This window comes from Pituophis catenifer, unplaced genomic scaffold (genome assembly GCF_029215685.1).
Source record: "Pituophis catenifer annectens isolate HBS135680 unplaced genomic scaffold, rPitCat1.0.hap2 SCAF_6, whole genome shotgun sequence".
NCBI classification, from domain to species: Eukaryota; Metazoa; Chordata; class Lepidosauria; order Squamata; family Colubridae; genus Pituophis; species Pituophis catenifer.
Window position 1 is genome coordinate 51,288,456 of NW_027256886.1, and position 17,090 is coordinate 51,305,545.

The 17,090-nt window shown below is 36.0% G+C and overlaps 1 protein-coding gene across 1 annotated transcript in view; it reads right to left on the minus strand.

Annotated features, from left to right (window-relative positions):
• ABLIM1 (actin binding LIM protein 1) overlaps positions 1–17,090 on the minus strand; it is a 184,279-nt gene extending 167,189 nt beyond the window's left edge. The window contains exon 1 of the mRNA XM_070946092.1: positions 17,079–17,090. The gene's annotated coding sequence lies outside the window, so the exon portion shown is untranslated. The remainder of the gene's footprint in view (positions 1–17,078) is intronic.

The following is a 17,090-nucleotide window of genomic DNA, read 5'->3' on the forward strand; positions in this document are numbered from 1 at the left end:
AATCAACTCTTCTTCATTCTTCTCTGGAATTCAGAACATTTCATATCTGCTAAACTACAGGAAAATATATTCAACTGGTAGAATGAAAGTGATATATTCTTCTATTTAGAATCAATTATATTTGAATTAGCAGTTATTTCCATTTAAAAATTGCATCCTGAAATATTGCTTCAGAAATGCATTTTAATTTATAAAGCAGAAATTAATAACCTGAATCTGATATCACTATGCAGCCCTCTGCTTAATTCTATTAGTTCTTAGTCTAATTTGAACCCATCTTTTGTTTCAGAACTATGATAATTGCCAAAAAGTTCCAGCATTCTACTTTTGAGGAAGGAGAAAAGAGAATATCAGAAAAAGAAAGAAGAATTTTCAGAGAGAAAATGGATAGTACGTCTCACTGTTGGCTTGGGTACCAAATGATTTGCTTTAATATTCTTCATCAAATCCCAGATCTGTGTAAAGGAATGTTTTTTCCTTGTGGAAAAAAAAAAAGGCTTCCCACACTTGTTACAAAGGATTTGCTATTAAATAAGATAATGTGTTTTGTCTTAAGCTGTCAAGAACCATTAAGATCCTCCCTTCCTCATCAGTTAAGTACTGGAAATTAACTTCTTCTGTAGCTTTGCCAGATCCCATCATGAGCCATACAGAAAAATACTTTATATTGCAGCTTTCAGGGAATTTTGTTAAGGAAAAACTTTAAAATATAGGAAGCGTATATCTACAAGGATATATCCTTTTGATAAGGAATACTAAATACATTCTAGCTAAAACAGTTATGTTACATTGTTTCACAACTTTCATTTGAACAAAATTAGAGAAAAAAAACCTTTGCAATTGAAAGTTAAAAAGGTTTTATATTTATAGTAACTAATTGCCTAAGTATAAAGATATCCATTCTCCGCCTTTCCAAATATTGTGACCCTACAGTTCCAACCCAACAATTGGACTAGAATGCCCATTTTGATGGTTACTAGTGTGAATCAGGCCAAAGAATCATCACATTGCTATGCATTCTTGAGACCAAGTAGGCATGACTGAAGCATCATATTCTGCGGTTAGGAACTGCCATAATAACATTACCATATTTCACAATGATATTGGCAGAAAATTGAACTCAGGAAGTAAAGAAAGGAGAAGCTCATAATAAAAAGTGGGTGACATATAAGAAATATTTGCTTGAGACAATAGATGTGTAAGAAATGGTCCTTCATTAGAAATATCTCAATAACTTTCTCTTATTGGAGGGGGGGGAACCCTAAATCTAGCTCCTTGTTTCAGAAGATGGCTATGTCGTCCAGTTGAAAGACCAAGTAAGAAAATACTGTCCATACTTCCTCTTTAACATATATTTCATGTGGCCATTCACATTGTTGGGTTTCCATATGAAAATAGATTGCAACCCCATATGATATATTTAATTTGGTGACTATAACTGTAAATTATGAGCATTCTCATGTTAAATGGACATAAAGGTTAGATATGTACAAGAAGCTGCTGCACACTACTTCAGAACACGCGTTACAATATAAAAGCTAGACTGTGAAATGACGACCAGTTTGGTCTAGTGTTTAAGGCACCAGGCAAGAAATCAGGAGACTGTGAACTCTAATTCCACCTAAGGCATGAAAATCAACTGTGTGACTTTGGGCCAGCCACACTTTCTCAGCCCACAATATCATGCTCAGGCAACACATCAGTTGATCAGTTTCCACTGCAACCAATGCAGATCAAGATTAACACTTAGTTGATCTGAAAAAAAGCAGATCCTATTTTGGGAGAATGTGATCAAGAAGAAAAAAAGCTAGACTATGAAACAATCTCATTATGATGGCTCCCTTGGATGATGGCTCAGATGAAGAGGAGCCTGTCCCAGAGTCATCCGAGAAGGCTGATGAGTTTGAGAGGGATAACTCAGAGGAGCCAAAGCTTGTAACGTTGGGGGTGGATGAGCATGGTGAAGCGGTGCAGGAAGCACTGGACGCACCCAGGTTAGCACCACTGGATGAACAGCAGCCTGCACAAACAGGGAAAAAGACATAGTTGCAGCTGTTCAGCGCTGATGAGAATTCAAAGATTACACACCTTTACTTGTTTTATTTATCTCCTTATGGAAATTGAATATAAGAAGACAAAACAGGTTGTAATGCTTAGTAATTCTCACTCACTTTTTCGTATAACCTATACTATCTTGCTGAAAATCAAATGTGAATGAGATCATAGCATCTTAACTGACCACAATAAATAAAAATTTTTAGAAGCAGACATTGAAAATTTACTTTCGTTATGAAAGTGAGCATAAATATTTAGAATCATCTGGGTAGTTTAAATATTTTAATAAATATTTACTTGATTTTATTCTATATGATTTTGTCCAAATTGTATTTTTATTGTATTTTATTGCAAGTCATCTAGTGAGCTCTGGCTATTGGGCAGCTTAATATTTTTAATAAAATAAGAACATTCAGTATTTCTGTGATCATTAGCAGTATGAGAATGGAGCCATATCTTTGCTTCGCAATGACCTACTATCTATGCTCTCAACCACCATCTACTCTTCACGTCCAACCAGAACTAGGCAAGTAAATCACATATAGATTTTAAAGAGAAAATTAGGGTAAAATAATTCAGAATGCAATTCCAATTATAATAGAACCAGATTAATGGATTTCTAGGAGTCATTGTTAATATAATCTGGAAATAGCTCATTGATTGCATGTTATTTGGTAAAGATTTAAGAAGTGATCCCAGACCTCCGGACTTTTCGTCGGGCCCTAAAAACTTACTTTTTTCAGTTAGCCGGGCTGGCCTGATTCCATATTGGTTTCAACGTTTGATACTGATTTTTAATTGAAATGTTTTAAATTATGGGCCAAATTTCATTTAATTATTTTTAAAATTATTTTAACTTTTGTGTACAAATGTTTTTATTTTGGCTGTTCACCACCCTGGGTCTGAAAGGAGAAGGGTGGTATACAAATCTAATAAAAGATAAAAAGATAAAGAAGTAACTGAATATTTACATCGACCCAGGATGTATTTTGCTCACAATTAGCATAATCCACAGGGGGACCTGCTGGTGTGTATTTCTGATCTCTCCTAAGCTACAGTGTTCTCCATGATATTTGTTAGCAGGACTATCCTGAGCATAAATCAAAGAGAGCTTGCTGGGAACCAGCGTCCTTACATTGCATCCAACTTCACAAATTCCCCTGACACTGACACAGGAATATGATCATTTGTTGACAAATGACAAAATGCAGCATGGACTTCATATCACAGTTTTATTCAAGTTGAGCAAATGCCAGACCAAAACTGAAACATAAAGGCATTAAGTGAAACTGCAATCGCATTCTCATTCTGCCTTGAAATAGGAAACTTTCTATCACTCAGATCCTTTGTGATGATAGCAAATGAAAACAAAGGTATGAACCTCGTATAGTTTTATCTAATGCTTATTTTCCTCAGTGACATGATGAAATAAATAAAGCAAAGCCTTTCACCTTTTCATATAAAAAGAACATTATGGACACAGAAGGTTTTTTGGTGGGAGGGATTTCCAGTTCTTTCCAACAAAGGCAGCTGCTTCTTTCTTTGATTCAGGCCATATAATTAATTACACTGAAGAAGAAATAGAACAGCAGCCATGGCTGCCAAGAGACTTGGTAATTAACATAGGAAGCTCTGTATGAATCAATGTTCTTTGCAGTTGTAAACTGAATGGCTGGGCAACTTTATCAACATGTCCTTTTTATGTCAAAGAGCTCTCATGCCTAGACATTGGACAATGCACCTGGGACTCACAATGTCCCAGCTGATGAAACATGCACACTAAAATCAATTATGAGCCCATGATAAAACTAAAGAACAAAATTAAGCCATATTTCAGATTATCAATTTTTCCATCAGTTCTCCATCTCTAAAAAGGTGTATCAACAATGCATATAATTATGAAAGTGACATATGAAATACTTATTTTAATAAAAGTTTTTTGTATAATGAAATGCAGATGAGTGTGTTTTAATACATGCTGATGGACAGAATGGGCTTATCCCTAATACAAGTTAATATTAGATTAAATATATTAAGAGCCTTGATAGTACAGTGGTTTAGTGCACCCTGTTATTAACACAGCTGCCTGCAATTTCTGCTGGTTCGAATCTCTCCAAGGCTCAAGGTTGACTCAGCCTTCCATCCTTTCTAAGGTAGGTGAAATGAGGACCCAGTTTGTGGGGGCAATAAGCTGACTTTGTATAAAAATATACAAAAGAATGAAGGCTATTGCTTAACGCATTGTAAGCCACCCTGAGTCTCCGGAGAAGGGCGGCATATAAATCAAATTAAAAAAAAAAAAGTCATTCCTGGAATATTTTTGTATATTGTATAGCTAATTTTGATATTTTCATCCTACGTACTGGTCAAAATCAAAAATACCTCAAAGAAAATGTGTTCATTGGATAATGGCCAGCCAGATGACATTCCTAGTCAACTGGGCCATTTATTTTTGCAATTCAACTAACACTCTTTTATAATCAATGTACCACAAATATCATGGGACAAAAGGGGAATTGTGTGATTATACAAGACTGACTGTCCTCGATTTTTCCAGGCAAACTGTTACATTATTTTGGACCTAACTGCTTTTATTTGACAACTAACCCACTTATAAATCAAAATTATTTTTTATTTATGAATGTATTTGTTATTACATTTAACGTAAATGTAAATTACATTTACATTACGTTTAACAATTGTACACAATTTTGATAACCAATAAGCCTGTCGTAGATACCTAGTTTTTTTTTGTCATTTTGCTATTTCAAACAGTATCTTTTCAGTTCTTCTCTGTCTTAGCTTTATTTATCATAACTGCCTTAAGCAATAACTTCATCATGCCCTACAGTTCATGCCTTTCTAACCAAGTTTCAAAATGTAAAAAACAAAAAGTGAAATTTGTTGTGTACATAATATTTCATAGAAAAAAAACCCCATATTTTATATGAAAAAGGCAATGGATTGGATACAGATCATATTATATATATACAGTTAGGCAATCATACAAGTCTACCAGCCAAGAAACCACAGGAATATTGGAGCAGTGACAAAATAAACAGTTTATTTTAATCTAATATTGCTGAATCTGTTCCATTTCATTTTCAAATGTCAATTGCTTATGATGTAAAAGCTACATAATTTTCTTCTTTTTGTCGAGGAAGACAATCTACAGTTAAATCATTCAAGATAGTCCTTTGTGCTCACAATTTAAGTACTCCACCGGGCTCAATTGAATCTATTCACCAGTAACAGCATATATGGTTCCAGCCTTAAAAAGAACACTGATCTCCACAAAAGGAGGTTTTTTTATTATTATTTCAGGTCTAGAACATTTAAAGTTATTCTGCATTTTGAACTTCTAACACATGTTAAACTATTGTATACAAAGCAACCTTACCTAATAAAAATCTGCTATTGGAGATTAATTTATAATACTCTCCTTGAAAAGTTAAAATTCAAATGACCATGGTTTTTATTGTTTCAGCACTCACAAGGAGGAATATGTACATCAACATCTAGTCATTTGGACATTGACAGTAGTTATATTTGCTAATGCTAATGACACTATCCTGATAGTTGAAAGTGCAAATAATATGCAAGCGCCAATACTAAAGGTCAAGGGCACAGTGAAAAAATGGGACTAAAATTAAATATAAAGCAGACCAAACTAAAGAAAATGGATAAAACAACCAGCCATAGAATTGACAATGAAGATATAGACGTGGCAGATAGCTTCTGCCTTATAGGATCAACCATCAATAGGTAAAGGAACAAGCAATCAAGTAGAATAGATACAATTGGTGTACAAGCTGTTTCTATACAAATGCATCAACAAGAGCCTTGATAGTACAGGGGTTTAGTGCACCCTGTTATTAACACAGCTGCCTGCAATTTCTGCTGGTTCGAATCTCTCCAAGGCTCAAGGTTGACTCAGCCTTCCATCCTTTCTAAGGTAGGTGAAATGAGGACCCAGTTTGTGGGGGCAATAAGCTGACTTTGTATAAAATATACAAAAGAATGAAGGCTATTGCTTAACGCATTGTAAGCTGTCCTGAGTCTCCGGAGAAGGGCGGCATATAAATCAAATTTAAAAAAAAAAAAAAAAACCTGACCCTGGGGGAAGGAGAACCATCACAATATCCCTATGAGTCCAATGGGTACCATGTGCAGTGCAGAAGATAGATATAACGAACAAAATGGAAGCTGCACTCTTTTTACTCCTTATCCTTTGACATGACTAAGGTCAAACCCAGCTCCTCTCTATCTCATCCTATCAGAGACAAATTGATGCTCTCTGGCAACCCATCTGAAACAAAGAACAGTTCACCATTTCACATTGCAGCCCTAGGGCAACTTACCAAGGTCATTGCAACATAATATAATTAGGTGAGAAACCTCAATGTTCCTTCCTCAATCAGGACACTGGCCTGATTACCTCTGCATTCCATCTTAACAATTTTCCTAGAATGATTTTCCTAGTTCTGCTGCCACTCCTAAAGCAGCAGTTTTGCCTAGAAATAATTGTAGGATATGGTTACGGATGAAGATCTGACTTGCATCCCCAACGTTGACCAGAAAATCAGATTGCTAAATTTCTCACCTCAAGCCCAAGTTCTGTAATTTTTTTGTGTTTCCACTTTCTTGCAAAAAAGGCACCAAATGATCTTTGCAATAGACATGCCATATTTTTCGGAGTATAAGATGCACCGGAGTATAAGACGCAGCTTAGTTTTTGGGGAAGAAAATAGGGGGGGGGGGGAAATCTGCCTACCAGGTATTCATCTGGCTAGCGTCCTTAGTCTGGTCAGCTTCAGCACATTAGTTTGCTGGTTTTTTATGCCCTGCTTGGGGATAAAAAACAGCTTCTAAGGCATGGGAGGAGATAGTTTCACTCGGCTAGTGCCTAGTTAGGGCTGAAAAAAAAGCTTCTAAAAAACAGCTGAGAGTCGGAACAAAGCATGGAGATCACTTCACTCCAGGGGTGAAATGCTCCCGGTTCGGATCGGATCACCCGATCCGGTAGCAATGGCAGCGGGTGGTTCGGAGAACTGGTAGCAAAAATCCCTGCGGGCCCCCCCTGCCCAGCTGAGCCGCACGATCATCAGAGGCTTTTTTTTTTTTTACTTTTAAAAGCATTTTTTCTACAACCTCTTCTGACGAAAAAATGCTTTTAAAAGTAAAAAAAAAGGCTCTGATGATCGCGTGGCTCAGCTGGGATCGTCAGAGGTTTTTCAAAGCATTTTTTTTTCTGCAACCTGTTGGCCGAAGAGGTGGTAAAAAAATTGCTTTGAAAAGTCTCTGATGATCCCAGCTGAGTTGCCTGATTGGCAGAGAGGCATTTTTTAAAAAGACTCTCTGACGATCCCAGCTGAGTTGCCTGATCAGCAGAGGCTTTTCAAAGCACTAGAAAAAATGCTTTGAAAAGTTAAAAAAAAAATTAGTTGGCCATGCCCACCAATGGGCATGGGGGGGGGGTAATGTGACTACATTACCCCCCCACCAAGCCACGCCCACAGAACCGGTAGTAACAAATTTTACATTTCACCCCTGTTTCACTCGCTAGTGCCTAGTTAAAGCACAGCGGAGAGTTGAGGGAGCAGGCAAAGCTGGGAAGATCGCTCGCTAGTGCCTCGTTAGCACTTTAGAGCTGAAAAAAAGCTTCGAAAAAGCTACATTTGGAGTATAAGACGCACCCAAATTTTCAGCCTCTTTTAGGGGGGCTTTATACTCCTAAAAATACAGTAGTTCTTTTTTCTCAAACTTGTGCTCTGTGTTTTGAATCATGAATCACCAAGAAAGTGTGATCAGTGCTATTTCAGTACTTTGCCATGCCTGAAATCTGACTTAAAGGGTTTCAAAAGCTTCAGGATAACTACCGTGTTTCCCCAAAACTAAGACCCTGTCTTATATTTTTTTGAACCCTGAAATAAGCGCTTCGCCTTATTGCTATGCACTCAAAAGCACAATTGGGCTTATTATCAGGGGATGTTTTATTTTGGGGAAAACAGGGTATTTCCAAAAAATCTTCATCAGAAAGGGAAATTTGGAGTTAGACTGGAAATTATCCAATGCCATAAGTCTAGCACTAGCTTCCTGAATTAATTATTTGCAGTATTTAACATAAAACAGCAGAATTTCTTACTGGAACATAAATAGTTATCTTCAATGTGATTCCACTATGCCCTTTTGAAAAAAATTGATAATATAATTACTTTAATTTTTTTCAAAGCTGGGCATTCAACCATCAGCAAAGAAAATACATATGCTAGGAAACCATGTCAATGAACATGTTTAAAATCCCAATTACTAAAACCGGCTATACTTTCCCTCCTTTTTATATATTTTTATTAAATTTTGTTATGAGATAAATACAAATAAAAACAAAAATCAGAAAAGACAAAGAAGAGAAAAGGGAAATGCAAAGAAAAAAGGAATGATTTCCAACTTTTTTCATTGCAGTAGATTTTTAAAAAAATACATCTCAACCTTTTGCTTTACATTTCTAATTATTTCAAACCATTACAAAAACAACAAAGTCAACCTAGTTATCACAAACCTAAAACCAAAGTTTAATTTTTTTCAGTTGAGCTCAAAGTCAAAGTACTTTCCAAGTAGAAACAAAACTATATAGATTCTTCTCTTTAATTAAAACAGTTAATTTTTCCTTCTACACCATCACCTTTAGCATCCATTTCAATTATGGGAATTAAAGAAGAGCCATATTTTCTAAGGTTTATGTAGAAGCATAAAAAGCAGCCTATGTAAATAATATTGCAAGCACAATAGCTTGGACCCTAGGCCTTAACTAGTTTTCTAGTTAAGGAATTTCTACCTTTTCTTTTCCACTGAAGATTGGAATGCCCATCCAAACATCATTTCTAATCATTACTTTAGGAAGTTTTGTGAACAATACTGATACATAAGAGCTAAAACAGCAAAGGAGAACAGTGGTTTTGTAGTTTTCCACAACATGATAGAGAGTGGTGAAAACCAATTTTTTTTACTACCGGTTCTGTAAAACTGGCTTGGTGGGCATGGCAGGGAAAGGATACTGCAAAATTTCCATTCCCAACCCACTCTGGGACCAGCCAGAGGTGGTATTTGCTAGTTCTCCAAACTGCTCAAAATTTCCGCTACCGGTTCTCCAAACTGCTCAAAATTTCCGCTACTGATTCTCCAGAACCTGTCAGAACCTGCTGGATTTCACCCCTGATGCTAAATCATAAATTAATAATACATGCTAGCTTAATGTAATGAACTAAACTGAAATGTAGCTAACTATGGTTTAGATGGTCTTGAAAACGTAGCCTAGAACTTTAATTCTCACACCAACTCCTTCCACTTATCTCTTATATCTGTTACTAGGAAATGACAAAAAGAAGAATTTTCTAAATTAACTATCAAAAACTGTTCACACCATTAAGGCTCTATAAATAGGAAATAAAGCCATGTGCACTGCAGCTGACTGACAAAAATTATGTAATTGATCATGAATCATATCTTACTGTTGAAAACAAAAAGGCAATCACAATTATAACGTAAGGGGGTCATCCCTGATTTGAAGATGGATGGCTATGCAATTCAGCCAGCTGGACAGACTCATAGACAAAAGGACTCATTAGAAAAATCCATCTTAGTTTGATCAGCACAGCCTGATAAAAAATAAGAAAAGCTGGCATAGTACAAATAAAGAAAAACATGGTTATAATATAACATGGTTATAATATAAATATAATATAATATAAAACATGGTTATAAAATAAAAAAACATGGTTTTAATGATATTTTCATAGTATAAAGAAGACCATAGGGTATAAGCTTATATTGTTACTGAATTGCTAATCATTACTTTAGGAAGTTTTGTGAACAATACTGATATATTGTTACTGAATTGCATTAGTTCACTCCAGCAAGTTATATTTTTATGAAATTAGAAATGATATAGACCTCAGCATGCAGACCTCAGTATCAGTATTAATGATCAAAGTCACAATAACAGAAAAAGTTCAGATGTACTTATATGATGTATTAACTTTACATGAAGACACTATTATCTTACATTCGCCACAATTGCAAAGGAAGACTTTTTCTCCAAAATAATTCAAATTCTCCAAAATAATTTTTAAAATAGGATACTTATTTTAGACTCATCGAACGAATTATCGTGGAAAGAAGTGATTATTTTCTGTCTTCTGTTTTCAAAGAGAGCATCCTAAATTTAGTATATTTTATGTACAGATAATTCACACATTCATGCAAGCCAAGAACTGAAACTAGATTTTTAGGGTCTTAGATCTGTAATGATTTCCCACGATGCTTCTTTAGTTGTTCTATATGATTCTATATGTTCATGCAAGTATAGTACAAAAAAAAAAGAAAGTTTGGGTTCCAACTCAGTTTGGGTTCCAGAAAACTAAAATGTGCCCATCGTGTTTATATTCACTCCTACAGCTGATGAATAGTTCAGAACCAAGAGATCCCCATTGTTATAGTTTTATTGTGCCTCCCTAGTACATTTGAGGTCAAAACATTGAAAAGCTTAACTCCGCTTGATAGTTAATTTAAAAAACTTTGAATGGCAGACTCAGATCTCTGAAATATATTTCCCATGGCTAAGTTCCTTTCTTTTAAACTGCCACACTTCATGATAATTGTTATTTATTGGATATTCAAACTTTGAGGAGCCAATGGGCACACTGTTTAAATTTATTTTTTTAAGTGGCAGGCAATATATTCAGCAGTGGTGGTAGTGTGAAACTTTCATTTTTTCCACCTGCCCATAATTTTGTTTCAAAATAAAATAAGATTCAGCTGTGCAGCACAAAAATAGAAACGAAGTCATCCCTAACCAATGGTTCTTTATTCTCTTCTTGAACATATCCAGCACTAGAAAGTTTATCTTCCCTGCTCATATTTGTTAAATAACTTCCTATAATTTAAGTCTTTTATTCCATATCCGCATTCTCAAATTACAGACAACGGGGCCCCTGTAACAACTTTTCAGAAATGAGAAAACCTATTCATACAATCCGTGTGTGAATGCACAAAATTTAAACATCACAAAAAATAAAAAAGGCCAACAGCTGTCTTTATGCAGAGGCAATGTCATAAGCAGGTAACCACATGATTAGTTGCAGCAGCAAGATCATGCTGTTTGTGTTACTGTTGTGTTATTGTCTCTATTGTTTGTGAAGCATAGCATTATGATTAGTTCAGTTTCGGGTAACTTCCCTCCATTTAAGGAACATATGGGAAGCTTTACACCTGCCCAAGCTGATGCCAGTGGCAGTCATACAATTCTATATATAATTTCCTAGGAGTGACACACAAGAGACTTACTTTCAGTAACCATGCATAGAACCAAACTGCTAATTGTTTAGCCACAAGCTAAGCTTATCTTCTCTTTTCAAAATCATACAGAAGCATGGGCACTCAAAATAGCTTAAGGCTCATTGTACAGACAGACAATCACAGGAAACTAGCAGCTCACAATCATTCTGGTGCTTATTAATGCCGACTTATTTGTAATTTTCCCCTCAGGAATTCCAATGAGCTTGTAACCAAAACAAGAGAGATTTTAAAAAAATAAATAAAAGATGCAACTCAAGATAAATGGTTAACTTGTTTTTTGTTAAGTCTAGCATTTCACAGCTTTTTTCCTCAAAGCCACATTTTAACATAGCCTTCAAGTTGTGAATCTAATTCATGATAAAACGTTAAAAAGCAATCACATAATAAAATTAATCTTAAGTAATTTAACAAACAAATTCTACAAAAAATACTAATCCAGGCTATGATTTTATTCTTAATAGTCTTGCATTAATCACATTATTTTACTAAGTGTCCATATATCAATACCTTCCATTTGTAACATTTCCATGCCTTTCCATCATTTTTTCAGCATTTATATTTTCATGCTTTCCCCCCAAAACAGTTGAAAATGAAATGGCTAAAAGCTATGGAAACTGGTTAAAGAATACCAAGTTTGGGGAGCCTAATTAATCATAGGACATTGGTCTTTCACAATCTCCATAAACACTGCTTTTTTGTAGAACTGACAAATATATACCATCAAAACACATTATCAAAAGCATAGATAATGATAGAACCTGATTTTAATTCTGGAGCTCAAATATGAAAAGTTCTATATATACAATTAACACAACTATTGTGGGAATGTGCAAAGTTCTTTTCTCCTTGGCCATCCTCCTGATATTCTTATTACAGCATCTCAAACTTTGTTTTAAAAAACTAAACATAATCCTGATAACAGCTAAAGGCACAGAATAATTAGTTGCTTAGTTGTTGCATTTAAGATGACAAACTTCACTATGTTTCCAAGTATTTAATACTTTGAAAAACATGTTAAGCCACTGGGCTTTGAGGATCCTCCTCCTCCTCCTCTTCCTGCTTCTCCTCTTTTATCACTTCAAGGTGTCAAGGGAGATACAAAGTTCTGGCTCTTGCTCTTCTGACAGCCTCAACCATTGTTAGTTGATGTTGTTGTTGTAGTAGTGTGTATCTTTGATGCTGTCTTTCCATTTAAGGAACTGTGAATTATCAAACATAATTTCCTTCCATAACTACTAAAAATATACCCTAGGCCTATAGATATGTTGCTAACCCTTCACTGAAAGACATCAGCTAAAGTTCCAGGCTTGCCTGGAATGTAAGCCCATGGTCATTTTAAGATCCTCAGTTACCACACTAAAACAACAGATTATCTTTAATCAACAAGAAAGTGAATTTCCCTTTTAATACATACTATAGTTTAATTCCAGAACTTATTTTTCCCATCATAAGCTTCTTGGCTATGAAACGGTGAGATTAGTTGATATAACTGATATGTGAACAACTACACATAGGAAGCCTTCCTGGATGTCTGATGAAACAACTATAAAAATGTGATAAATACTTATAGCCATAAGTCTAGAGACACCCCAATTGTATATGTATAAGTAGTAGCACTGCTGTGAAGATATATAGCTCTCAATTCCTATAGTTGGCAGATTTGCAAAGCCAATTAAAACTGTAGATGGGTTGGAAAAATAGGAACACATTTGTGGATGGCATTTTGCTGGGAATCCTGTCAAGTCCTGCCAACTCATTCTCTTGCTTAGATATAGCTATAGAAAGCTTATGCTTAAATCAACTATTCCTGTTGTGCACTTTTCTTCTTTCTCTGAAAACCTCAAGAGAGTTTATTGGCTTGCAGTCTATTCATTATTCAGCCTTGATCAATATTTATTCTGTTGCTCACTTGGCCAGAAGGGGCAGTATGACACAGTTAAACTTATTATAAGATATATTTTGCACAAATTACAGATAAGCCATTAACTCAATTTGTAGCCAGATAATATGCCAACTGCAAGCGTCACATAATAGTATTGTTCATTTTCACAGACTTCCTAGCTTGTTGTCACCTAAACTTTAAAAAAAATAAAAAATGTAATTCTATAAAATAAAAAGTGGTGGTCTAATTAAGGTCATAACCATTATGGACGAAGTGGACATTAGTAAATCTCTTCCCATATTATTTCTGACCCTCATTTCCATATACCAGTAGGAGTGAATAAAAGGGATGGGAGCCCTAGAGTAGCTGCGTTATTTTGTCTTCTACAACAGCCTGCTAATGGAAATACCAGATGGCAGAGTTTACCAGTACTTAATCCAGGCACCTGGTTTGGGGCAATATGCCAATCCAGGTTAGCTAACTAAACCAAGAAACTGTCATTTAAAATGTACAAAACCAGTTTTCCAACAGTATATCAATCTTTAAATGGTCTTTCTGTACAGTCTGTAGATTGCTGGAGCTTACTTAAATTACCATTTGACTCCATCAAAGATTGCATCCCAAATAGTTCTGATCTCATCTATAGGCAACTAAGAAGATTTTAATAAAGTTGGATTACTCTTACCAAGAGGGGTCCTGAGCATTCTGGTATATAACCAAACCTTGAGAGGTCATATGGTTTTTGTTCTATATTTGCAGAAACCTCCGTCTAGTGGTTCTGCTAAGTGCATATAATTGGAGAATGTAAATATATCTTGGCACAAAAATTAACCATTTTAACTGCTATAGCTTTAATAAAAGCAATTTCCATAATAGTTATCTGTGTTTATGCACTTTGTTGGGAATACCTGGGACCACTGAACAAATACTCTTACTTATATCTGAATCTGGAACTGGCAGCCAAAGACCACAGAAGATGAATATGCAATAGTACTTCCCCAGTTGTTATATCCTATTATTTCTCTTTTTGAATGAGTGTTTTTGTTAAGGCAAGAAGCAGCATGATCATCAGAAAGATGCATTATCAAATGTCCCACAGACTACCATTCTTGTTCAATACCATAATCAGTTAGGCCTGACTAGCAAAACAACAAGGGCTCCCAATACAAATCTGCTTTGAATTTTACAGTCTGCTTCCCAAAGTCTTAACAGCTATCTCCCAAACTGCTGAATCTGCACTCTTTGGAGCTGCAGTTAGCCCTTGCTTTCAAAATGGTTCCAAGATGATACTTTATATTTGGCTTTCTAAACTCTTTATATTTAAAGCCAGGGGTGAAATCCCGCAGGTTCTGACAGATTCTGGAGAACCGGTAGCAGAAATTTTGAATAGTTCGGAGAACTGGCAAATACCACTTCTCGCTGGCCCCAGAGTGGGGTGGAAATGGACATTTTAAAATATCCTTTCCCCAGGAGTGGGGAAGGGAACGGAGATTTTGCAGTATCCTTCCCCTGTCATACCCACCAAGCCAAGCCCACCAAGCCTCACCATGCCCACCAAACCACACCATGCCCACCAAGCCACGTGCACAGAACTGGTAGTAAACAAATTTGGATTTCACCACTGTTTAAAGCTACCAAAGCCATTCTCTTAGCAGGGGTGTCAAATTGGCAGCCCACAGGCCGGATGCATCACGTGCAGGCCATACCCACCCCAGCTCTGTGAATGGGAAAAACATCGTGAAACGTGATGCATCATGTTTGACACCCATGCCTTAAAGCTTTCAAAGTGACTACATCCTAATGTGAAGCTTTATGTTATAATCATAGTATTTTAAAGTTATTCAGTATTTTGAATATTTTTTAAAACCTTAATTCCCAAGGGTATAAAAACTTGTCTTAAAAGACTTGAGTCTACAACTATGTCTAAATTATGCAAAAATGTTGATATGCATGGTTGACCTTCATATTTCCAGTATGTTGGGCAGCTGAGAAGCATAATACATGACATCTAATGTTTTCCCCCACTTATTTCTTGCAAAAATGCAAAAACATTGAAAACAGAACAGGAGTACTCACCTCTCTAGTAATAAAATCTGCTTCAATTTTCCCTATTTTACAATAACTTTACAGTATGGTTTCTGCAATGGTTAAACATGGTCTTGCAATTCTACAGCTAGCTAGCAATAGATTTTAGAAACGAAAAGTGGCACAAGGTTCTTCATTCAAGGATTAAACAGACATTTCTTCATAAAGATAAAACAATTGAAGGTTTGGAGTCGCTGATATGCAAATTGTATAAATCAAGAGGAATTCACTGAGCATCCCATCCCAAAAATAAAACTAACTAAATGTGCTTTTAAATTTTAGCTGAGTCAGTACTGTGACATCACAAAACTTCAAGGAAGCTAGGCAATATTAAGGAGCCTGGTCAGAATATGCAAAGTTCCTCCTATGTCTCCACCTTTTCTTTTCCAGTTTTAAGCATAGCCACACCCATGAATTTGCAGACAAATCGGTATTTGCAGATTTCTATAGGAGTTTTGTTCTGGTCACCATAGATTCTACCTTGTTCAATTATTATTGAAACAATAATCACAGTATGAGTGAAATAAAGCAAATACGTGCATTGGAAATCAGAGAAACATATCTTTGGTTTTGTTATTTCTTTACAAGTACACACACTTAAAAGATCTTACATAAAATGTACACAATGCACCTAGAAACATCAAATACACTGATTTCTTAGAATAATAAAAATCATTTCTGTCCTTATAACACAGCACATAAGACAAATCTTATGTCCCAGTTTCAAAGAAGGATTTTACATCTGGGCTTCTTTACATCGCAATCCTAGGCATCTATATTCAAAAGGATTTTCAACCAGGTGCAAGGAAAGTATGCAAAGGATTTCTGTTGAAAAATACATTAAAACTGTAATATTTTTATATCCAGATAATAAAAGCTGTTTGTAGATTTCAACATCAATGAATACTATAGGAATTTCCAGGAATAAGCCCCTTACTCAATAATACCTAACACTTCATTAAAAGAAGTATCTACAAGGCTTAAACTGACTAAAATCACTGTACTAGCTACTTCACCTAGCTCAGAAAGGGGAACATACTAGTATTATCATTCTGGTATTTTCCTTCACTTTCTATCAGTCCAAAATTCTACCTCTCAAATTTTTCACAAAAAAAGATTTTCTTCTTGGGGGAAAAAAAAAAAAGACAGCCTGGTAAAGCTCCAAAGTGATTGTGAATTCCCCCCCCCCTTTCTCCATTCTCCCTCCCTCTTCCCCAATGGGATTCGCTGCAGCTTTAAATATCTTGGTGCATCAATCCCCGAGTTTTTCCACCAACACTGTAAAAAAAAACACCGGTCCCAAGAAGGGTGGTGTGGGCGCAAAATCTCACCCCACCCCTAAAGAAGGTAGGTTCCCAGGCCAAGCCAGGCTTCCTCGCACCCACAAAAGAGAGCTGTGGTGTTAACACAAACGTTGACTTCAAGGCTCTCAAGCGTAGCTCTTCTTCGCCTCCCTCAAAAGACCAAGCAAATGCAAAATTAAAGGGGAGGCAGAGCGAAGTTCTTAGGCACAGCAGGTGCATATTACAGGGAAAGGTAGAAGGGGGAGGGAAAGGGGGGAGGGAAAGGGAGACATTAATGCAACTATCGGCCCAGGGAGAGGAAGATGAGAAAGAGGCGGAGAGTTGGCCTTATCTGGAAGCATTTGCTGGCTGAAAAAATGTTGATCCAATCTCCTGTCCCGACCCAGATGCTCACTCACCTCTGGCGGACA